Here is a 10,416-nt window from a genome sequence, read left to right on the forward strand (position 1 = left end):
TACCCAGTGTTAAAGGAAAAGAAGAAAGCCTCCACCCAGTTGAGACAGGCTCAGAGTCTACCTTAAGCATGGAGCAAAGGGTATTCATTCATTTTCACCATCTCTCAGGCTTTTCTTTGGTAGACTGGTATTGGGGTGGGGGGAGGGGCTGGGAGAAGATTTAATCCAGGAGCCCAGGTTTCATCTGTGGCTCTGGTTTAGCAGCAGTTCTGCCCTAGCTATGAAGACAAATTATTTATCATGTCCTCACCTGGCGTTTCTAACCTGTACTATAAGAAAGTGGTTTTTTTCCCAAAACAAACAAATTTTAATTGAATTACAGTTGACCTACAATGTTGTGTTAGTTTCAGGTGTACAGCAAAGTGATTCAGCTATTTATATATATTTATCTATATTTTTTTACATTCTTTTCCATTGTAGATTATTAAGAAATATTGAATATAGTTCCCTGTGCTGTACAGTAGGTCCTTGTTGTTTACCTATTTTATATATAGTGATGCATATCTGTTAGTCCCAAATTCCTAATTTATCCCTCCCCCCTTTCCCTTTTGGTAACCAAAAGTTTGTTTTCTTCATCAACAAAACAAAGAAGACAACCTATGGACTGGGAAAAAATATTTGCAAACAATGCAGCTGACAAGGGCTTAATTTCCACAGTATACATACAAACAGCTCATACAACTCAATAACAAAAGAAAAAAAAAGAGGCAAAAAAAAATGGGCAGAAGACCTAAACAGACATTTCTCCAAAGAAGACATGCAGATGGCACTTGAAAAGATGCTCAACATCGCTAATTATCAGAGAAATGCAAATCAAAATTACAATGAGGTATCACCTCACACCAGTCAGAATGGCCATCATTCAAGAGTTCACAAATGATAAATGCTGTAGAGAATGAAGAGAAAAGGGAACCCTCCTATGCTATTGGTAGGAATGTCATTTGGTGCAGCCACTATGGAAAACAGTATGGAGATTCCTTAAAAAACTAAAAATAGACTTACCATATGATCCAGCAATCCCAATCCTGGGCATTTATCTGGAGAAAACTCTAAGTCAAAAATATACATGCACCCCAGTGTTCACAGGGGCACTATTTACAATAGCCAAGACATGGAAGCAACCTAAATGTCCATTGACAGATGACTGGATAAAGAATATGTGATACACACACACACACACACACACACACACACTAGAATACTACTCAGCTATAAAAAATAATAAAATAATGCCATTTGCAGCAACATGGATGGACCTGGAGATTGTCATACTACGTGAAGTTAGTCAGAAATAGAAAGGAAAGTATCAAATGATATCACTTTTATGTGAAATCTAAAAAATGATACAGATGAACTTATTTCCAACACAGAAACAGACTCAGACATAGAAAACAAACTTACGGTTACCAAAGAGGAAAGGCAGGGGAGGGATAAATTAGGAGTTTGGGATTAGCAGATACAAACTATTATATATAAAACAGATAAACAACAAGGTCCTACTGTATAGCACAGGGAACTATATTAAATACCTTGTAATAACTTTAATGGAAAAGAATCTGAAAAAGAATACATATATGTATAACTGAATCACTATGCTGTATACTAGAAACTAAAGCAACATTGTAAATCAACTATGCTTCAATTTTTTAAAATATAGCTTGTTTTCTGTATCTGTGAGTCTATTTCTATTTTGTAAATAAGTTCATTTGTGTTTTTAAATAATTTCTGAAATCCTCTAGAATATAAGCTCCATGAGAGTGTCACACTGCAGAATAAACATTCAGTAAATACTTTTTCAAAGAAGAGTTCAATGAACCTTTTCAGAGATTGCCCTGCTTCTTGATTTCACAACCACAGTAGACAGTTCCTGGGAGACGCAGGATGGCCTTGTTCTGGCAGTGCCCCACCCCAAGGCCAGCCCTGCAAGTCTTTCCGCTTTCTGCCCCCATTTCTGACTCGGCCTCAACGCCTCACAACCACAAATTCAACAAAAAGAAGGAGCCATCACTTCTAATTCCCTCAAAAATTGCTAGCTGGTTCATGATCTCAGAGTGAGTAAAGATCTTTTTAAACGGAACAAAAGTATTAATCACAGAAAATATTAATAAACTGAACTTATGTTTCTAAAAAGGCATCATTATGGGAATAAAAATGTTAACCATGGGCTAGGCGAATATATTTGCAATATATGTATAAAGCAAATATCTGTATCTGGACTCACATCCAGAACATATGAAGAATTGCTGGGGGGGAAAAAAAAAGGCCAAAACCCCAATATTTTTTAGAAATGGGCAAAAGCTTAAACAGCCATTTGACAAAACAGGATATCCAAAGGCCAACGAGTACATGAAAGTGTTCAGAACCATTAGTCATCACGAAAATACAAAATTAAAGCTACAGTGTCACTCCGTGAAACCCATTCCAAATGGCTACAATTTATAAGGCTGACAGTAAAAAGTTCAGGAAAGCATGTGCAGCAAATACAAGTCTCATATCCTACTGGTAGACATATGGTAAATGATAATAAAGAGAGAGATTTGGAAATGAAAAAAAAAATGGGTACAATCACATGGGAAAACTATTTGGTAATACCTACTAAAGACATGCATTTTTTTTCTACAACCCAGAAATTCCACTCCTGATACATACCCAAAGAAATGAGTGCTTATGTCCACCAAGATACATACAATAAAGTACCTAGTAACATTTAATGGTCCTAAGCCAGAAACAACCCAAATGTCTATCAATGGTAGAATGGACAGACTGTGCTCTGATTCATCTAAGAGAATTCCACACAGGTGTGAAAATGAACAAATACTAGCTAACAGCATGGATGAATCTCACGGCTGTAATCTTGATCAAAGAAGCCAGACCCCAAAGATGATATACGGTATGATTCCATTTAAATGGAGCTCAAAAAAGGTAAAACTTCTATCTATGGGAATAGAAGTCAGAATAGTGGTTCTTTTTGGATGGTGTCTTGACAGAGTGTGACTGCAAGGAGGCCTTCTGGGCTGCTGGAAATATTCAAAAGCTCCGTCTTTGGTGATGGTTCCATGGGTGTGTAAATACATAAAATGCATTGAGCTGTACATTTAAGGTGTATACACATTACAACACATAAGTTGTAGTTCAATTTTTATAGAAGTACCAGGCTGTCTTAGGTCACATGCCCACCCTCGGATCAATCATGGTGGCCAGGGAATACATTAATTGGCTTGGGCCTGGGTCCTATGGTTCATTCCTAGGGCTGGGAATGGAGCCCACCCAGATCAAGAATGGACAGAGGAGAAAACTGGGAGGTGTTTCCGGAAGATGAGGAAACAGATGTTCTAAGGGAGACAGAAACCTAATTTAAAATACTCAGGATGGAGGTGGCCCTCACTATCAGCAAGCAGACTGGGGAAACCCAGGCTTCAAGGAGAGAGAGAGAGACAGAAAGAATATAGAGATACACCCAGAGCAACCTGGCTCCTGACTTTTCAATTCCTGGTTCTCGGTCCTATGAATGAAGCTACCCTTCCTATTTTGGGGCTCTGAAAGATTCCCCTGTATCTGCGGGGAACTTTTCATTCTTTTTGGCCATCTGGCACTTTGAACCTCCTTTTATTGTTGGGGAAGTTCCCCACCTTATGAATCTTGGTGGGGGGCAGGGCTACCTCCCACTGTCAATGCTAAATATGCCAAATGCTCACATTCCCAGCCTTCCCAAGTGGGAATGCAGGTGGTGATGCAGGCTCAGCCAAGGAGACGGCACTGCCTGCCCTGAACTGCAGGGACCATGAGGCACATTCATGCTAGAAGTCCAGTGCTCGGAGTGTCAGAGGAGCAAGCGGCAGGGCCAGTGCCTGGCAGTGCAGCCCTGCGGTCCTCACACACCACTCTACAGTGTGATGTAGGGCCCTTTGCCTTGGGAGGCCCCACACCTAGGTCTCCAGCCTTCCTAACAATCCTATACCTGTCAACATCCTTTCAATAGTGCCCTTGTGACCTAAATCAACCAGAGTTAGTTTCTGCTGCTTCAAACCAGGAACCCTAATTGATGACAGCATAGTTCCAGAAAATTTCCCTTTTAGTTTAAACTAGTTCTTGACATGGAGAAACCAAGCCTGAATCCAAAGGAGTGATTCTACTGTATGAATTACCCAGGCCATCATTCTGCCGCAAGGAAAATGTTTGGTGAAAACAGGCCCTTTACCAGCCTACAAGTCACACAACAGGAGGAAAAGGAACAAGCTAACTACCGAGTGTAGACATGGCTGTCAGGGCCTCCACTCGCACTATGTTCAGTTCTCATAGTAAACCCATGAGATAGCATCGGATCGGTTTGCTAAGGCTGCCATAAATACCAGACACTGGGGTGGCTTAGACGACAGAAATTTATCTTCTCACACTTCTGGAGGCAAGAAGTCCAGTGCTGTAAAATTCGGTTTCATAGTGAAGTCTCTTTCTGGCTTACAGACAGCTACTTTCCAGCTGTGTCCTCACATGGTTTTTCCTCTGTTGCATACACAGGGAGACAGACAGACAGACAGACAGATCTATGGCCTCTCTTCCTCTTCTTATAAAGACCTGAGTCCTATCAGATTAGGGTTCCACCCTTACGACCTCATTAATCTTAATTACCTCCTTAGAGGCCCTGTCTCCAAACAGAGTCACATTGGGGGTTAAGGTTTCACTGTATGAATTTTGGGGAGACACAATTCAGTCTATTACAGGAATTGTCCCAAAATTGCAGAAGAGAAACATAAAGTTAAAATCCTTGTCCAAGGTCTAAGTAAAGCCTTTGTACTTTCCAGTCTTACTTGTGGTAGAAAGTATCAAATCCTAGAAACACAAGCTTTCAAAGCACCAGATGAAAAGTATGTGGCTGTCACAGTGTAGTAAGAAATGAATGAACAGGGCATGCAGCCAGCGTGACTGTCCGTCGTCAGCCCTAAGCCAGTGACTGGAACAGTCCAAACTCACCCACTCTCTGTGCTCCAGCTGTGTTCACGGCTGGAACACTGTTCATCCATGAATAATTTCATCATTCTGGGTCCTGGGTTCAGGCCCTGACTCACACTACTTTGTGAATGCTGACAAAAACTCCCTCCTTAACCAAACCTTAGCCTCCTTCAAACCCACTTCACCAGGCCTCCCTCGGCCTGCCGAGCCCAGTTTTAGCAAAGGATCCTGCAAAGCCAGGCAATCAAGAATTGGCCCACCTTTGATATCCAATCAAGCCCCTCCCTTGGCACTTAACCAAGCTTCTCAATAATTTTCCATCCATTCCTTCACCTACCCTTTGGCTGTAAGTCCCCACTGTTGTATTAAAAGTCAAGTTAAAGCTCCCTCACTATTGCAATAAACTTAAAATCTTCCTTGCCATTTTAAACAAATCTCAGAATAATTTTTCTTCAACAGTTTATTAGGGGCAAGACCCGCGTTTCACATTTCTCTTTGTGTATCTTCACAGTACTCAGTGTGGGGCTCAAGGTGTGCTATGTCAAGAGGTGAGTGAGGGGGTGGGTAGTTGAGCTATAGCAGAGAACCCCAGGACCAGCTCCAGAGAAAAGTCAAAAGCACCCTGATGCCTATGGAGACTGGCAGGTGGGATGGACTTGGAATAGAGGAGGACAAGGAGAAAACAGAGGAGACTGGCACACACGTCAGAGTCATGTGGAACCACCTTATACTGTCACTTTGTGCCACTCCAGAAGCAAAGGACCCCAACCTTCCCCAGAAAGCCCCGGGTCCAAGAGGCAGCACTTGGCAGATGGACAAATGCTGGATGGCTGCTCCGGCCCTGGCTTTGCTACTTTCAGTTGTATGGCGTTGGCTCTCTGATCTGCTCCATGTGTGAAATGAGAGTGAAAACGGCTCCCTCACGGGTGCAAGGAGAGAACTATGTGAAAGGATTTTTTTTCCTTTTTCAGTAGTGCTTGATATTTATTGAAAAGAATGCAAATGCTTTTTTGCTTTTCCCAGGTAGAATTAAGGAGCTGGGCAGAGTGCCTGTTTTAGTTTGTTTCGTTTTCAGTAGGCTTTATCCCAATGCATACATCTGCAGGGCAGCTGGAATTTTGGAAAAAAAAATGACAGCTGTGTAAGACTGGTGCACAGCAGAGAAGGAATGTTGGGATTTAGCTGCCAGGCACTCATGCCTGGAGCAGTCTGATGGACGGGAGAGGGTCCTGGGAGCAGATAAAGAACTAATCAGGCTGAAAGACTGGCCCCTTTTGGGGGTTGGTGAGCTGCCCAAATCAACATCAGGTATAGCCAACTCAGGCATCTTCCAGGTTGATCCTTATCTCCATAGGCAGTGGGTTGTCACTGGGAAGTCAGAGGTAGTGGGGAAGTGACAGCACAGTTCTCTGGGCAGAAGTAGGCCTGGTCATCGGGTGGGTGGCAGCAGCAGGCCTGTGGGTGGTCTGACCAGTTTAGGACAGAGACCTGGCCTCCTGTTGGGGCTCAGGACACAGATTTGCAGAGGAGGGGTTCTGGGGCTGACCCGAATTGGCAGTAGCGTCCTTCAGAGCGAGGTCCCAGCCCCAGTGGCAGGACACTGAATCATTATTTGTGGAACAAAGACAAGCGCTGCAGGGGGTCGGGGAGAGAGCCTGAGGGAGAGGTAGGGAGGGGACCAAAGGGGAGAAGGCAGCATGCAGGGCCCCATCCCCCAGGGCCCGAGGGTCCCCAGGCCTAGTAACCAACATCTTCGTTGTCATTCCAGCCAAAACAATGTCATTTCATCCAGGACGTTGTGACTGTTATTTTTAAAACATGTACACTCCTGGTGGACGGCGAGTAGCCTCAGCACCCGTTTCTGACACCTCTTTAATCACGACGCTGAGATTGTGTTATTACCTCCATTTTACAGCTGCCTGGGTCAGCATTTCCCAAATTGTGATCCATGAGACGGTAATAATAGTGCTGAGAGATGAGGGGCAAGCCATTAAAAACCACTTCTGTAGACAAATATGTTCGAGAAATAATGTGGCAGAGTATCATGTTCATGAGCATGGACGTAGGAGTCACAGAGACCTGGGTTTGAAGCCAGGCTCTGCCAAATATTAGCCATGGAGCTTGAGTAATTAATAACCTTAACTGCCTCATCTGTAAAATGGGAATAATAAAACACTGACTTCATAAAATTGTTGTGAAGCACAGAGCAGGCGCAAAGACGATCCCCAATAAACATGAGCTCTTACTGGCATTGCAGCAGGTTCAATATTGTTGACATCTTAAAGCTGGTCCTACAGTTCTTCTTAGGGCGAGATCAGTTTTGTTTAGGAACACAGTGATAAACCACTTGGAGGAGTGGGCAGAGATGAGACTCTAAAGTTACGTGACAGCAACAGCCAAGACCAAAACCTGGAAAATGAGGTTGGAAAAACCCAACTCCCATAGCGGGTGGGTCCCCAGGAAGTGGCCCACTGGTTTCTCACCCAGGCGGTATCACTACCACAGAGATGAGGTCTCCCCTAGAGTCTTCACCTCCCTCCTTCAGGCACTCGTCCACCCCCTTACACACGCACTTGTGCACACCCACACACATGCAACTCCTTTTCAAGAAGAAAGTCACATGTTCCTATTGAGTAGAAATCCTACTAATCGAGTTTTCTTTCTTTCTCTTCACTCCCTGAACTTTTTCTAAAGGAACCCATTTCTAGAAGGTTTAAGTTAGGTGCAATGAGATGTATTACTTCTGTAACTAGATTGTTAAAAAAAAAAAAAGCACTTCTTCAAAAAATGTTGAAGACTCTGCTCAGACACTTCAAGCTCCAGAAAGCCTTCTCTGACCACTGCTCAGTTAGGCACCCCTCTTCTGAGCTCCCAGAATGCACCCCCAGTATACCCGTGCTGCAGGCTGAAATTATCCAATGTTCGTGTCCATTGCCTTAACCAGGCATCAAGTTCCAGGCGTGCAGGGGCCCTGACTTCCTCATCGAGGTGTTCTCAGCACCTCAGTCCATAGCTGGGACACCATACCGTGGCACGGATGGATCTATGACTGAATCTGGACCTCTCCGCAGGAGAAGGGCCCATGGCAAGGGAGGGGTGGGGTCTGAAAGGCTACCCGCCTCCCTGCAGGACGAGTGCCCAGACATTGCACCTTCTAAGGCCCAGAGCAGCGTTCTTACTTATCACATCCCGGAAATCCCCCGGTCGGGGGCTTTTGAGGTGACATCCAGTATGTAAATGCACAGGGTTCGGTCCCAGTGAGCGGTAGCAGCGATCCCCTCTGTGAAAGTTCCACCGGCAGCAGAGGGCTCTTTCATTAGTCATTTCAATGCACACAGCTGTTAGGAATCTGGCAAAGTCTGATTTGGCTGGGGGGAGAGCATTTTCCACTTGTGGGCGTCTTGAAAATGTTCACACTTAAAAAAAAAAAGAGTCAAGAAAATCGTCATAGTCCAAAATGGGAAGCCAGAAATTGACGGCAGAGATGCTAGGGCAGCAAATACAATGGAGAGATGCCCAGACATGTACCGAAGACCCAGGTTCCCACTCCGGCCCTGCCATTCCAGGTGTGCGATGGCCGACGGCACGTCAGCCCCGGCTCTCAGGACCCTTCTGTGTGAACAGAGATATTAACGCCCTCCTGGGAGGTGGGAAAGAGTCACTGAGTGAGTGAGTGTGGAAGCCTGGCCTGACTGCCAGGCAGTATTCAAAGATGAGGCATCATTTGCAGTTACAAGAGGCAGAAGACAGAGTTCATATAAAAGAGCAGGAGAGGAGTGCTGGAGAAAAGGCACTGATTGAACCAGCTTCCACGCCTCCCTGCAGGGCCTGCAGCAGACCCAGGGGAGAAGAAGGACAAAAGGGAACAGGTCTTCTTGCCGTGGTCAGGTCATGGCCAGCTCAGGGTCAGCTCAGGGTCCGGCCAGGACTAGACTCCACCCCTGTCTCTGCTATAGTGGACTTAAGGATTGTTTTAAGATTTTTTAAAACTAGATTTCTGAATTCACTGGTAACACTACCCTGGACTCGAACCTCCCCTGATTTTGACTTCAGTTTGTTCGTGTATAAGACAAAAAGCTGGATCTAAACACCATTCAGTTTGCCTGGTCTTTGGCAGCATTCGTGTGCTCCCCTGTTTTTTTTCCCCGCATGATACGTCTATGCATTTGAAATGTGTTTATTGAATGAACTGCTTGCAACAGAATGCAAGTAAAAAAAATATATTTTGTTTCCTTTTTCTTTTGTCCTTTCAGCTCCATTCTCTGGATTTGTGTTTTTCCCTGCTCTTTGGATGAAAGTTGAAAAATACCATGGATTTTCTAGCCACTCCGGGGCACAAAACAGAGAAGCCCTTTGTCCTGGCCCTTAAAAGACTCGTCCAAGGTAATAATCAGTATGCCAGTCCATGCAAAGCTTCCCTCTCTGGCTTTTCTCTTCAGTCTTGGAAACGCACTCTATGGAGGGGGAGGGCATGGACTTCACCATTTTCCCTGCTTCAGGGCCCCTAGTCAGGGGCTCATTCTCAACCTTATCTTGGGAGAGAGGGGATTTAGGGGAAAGACACTGTTGTTCGTGGCTGTTACTCTCATGACACAGCCTTAGTGTCCCCTGGATTTGGCCAAGTTCAAACACTGACTTTCCCCTAAGGGAGCTCTAGGGGATGTTGCAGGAAGATGATATGACCATCAGGTGGCGGTAAAGGTCTTTTTGTTCCTTGTCGGATGCGCCCACTTTCAGGTTTAGTATGGCCGCAATATCCTTAAGATGCCAGATTCCTTAAGAAAGCTAGATATGATTTCCCTCCATTTAAAAATAAAACAAACAAACTAAAAAAACACCTGAAACCACAAACATATCAATCTAACTCGTATAAACTAAATATATCTTTTAAATGATACTGACAAACATTTAAAAGTTTAGTCAGGCTCCTGAGACCTCTTCTAGGACCATCTGTACACGTCCTTGTAAAATCTAGTTTTAGCAAGAACCCTGCTAAGTCAATTTAACCAGAACCCTGCCCCCGCCTCAATATCTGACCAGGTTCCTCATCCTCCAGCATTCCGAGGGAATGTCTGATCAGCCTGGCCTGCCTTCAGCAAGAATCCTGTTAGGTCAATTTAGCCAGAGTCTTCCTTACCCTGGATGTTTTCTCTTAGTAATTTTCCATACACTCACCCCCTTCTGCTCCTTGGCTATAAATTCCCACTCACCCATGTTGTATTTGGAGTTGAGTCCACTCTCTTCCCCGGTAAAAAATCCCATTGCAGTGGTCCCCATACCTACCACAACTGTCCTAATGTCTGCCTTACTGTCTTTAACACATGTCATTGAATACTTTTTCCTTTACTAATACCCTAGGGAAAAAATCTCCCAAGTAATTAAATGACAATATAATTTACTAATTCTCCCCTACCCCCACTGACCCAGTTGATACCACATAATTCTAAATCTTGTTCCCAGACCTTGCTT

Source organism: Camelus dromedarius, chromosome 23 (assembly GCF_036321535.1).
Source record: "Camelus dromedarius isolate mCamDro1 chromosome 23, mCamDro1.pat, whole genome shotgun sequence".
NCBI classification, from domain to species: domain Eukaryota; kingdom Metazoa; phylum Chordata; class Mammalia; order Artiodactyla; family Camelidae; genus Camelus; species Camelus dromedarius.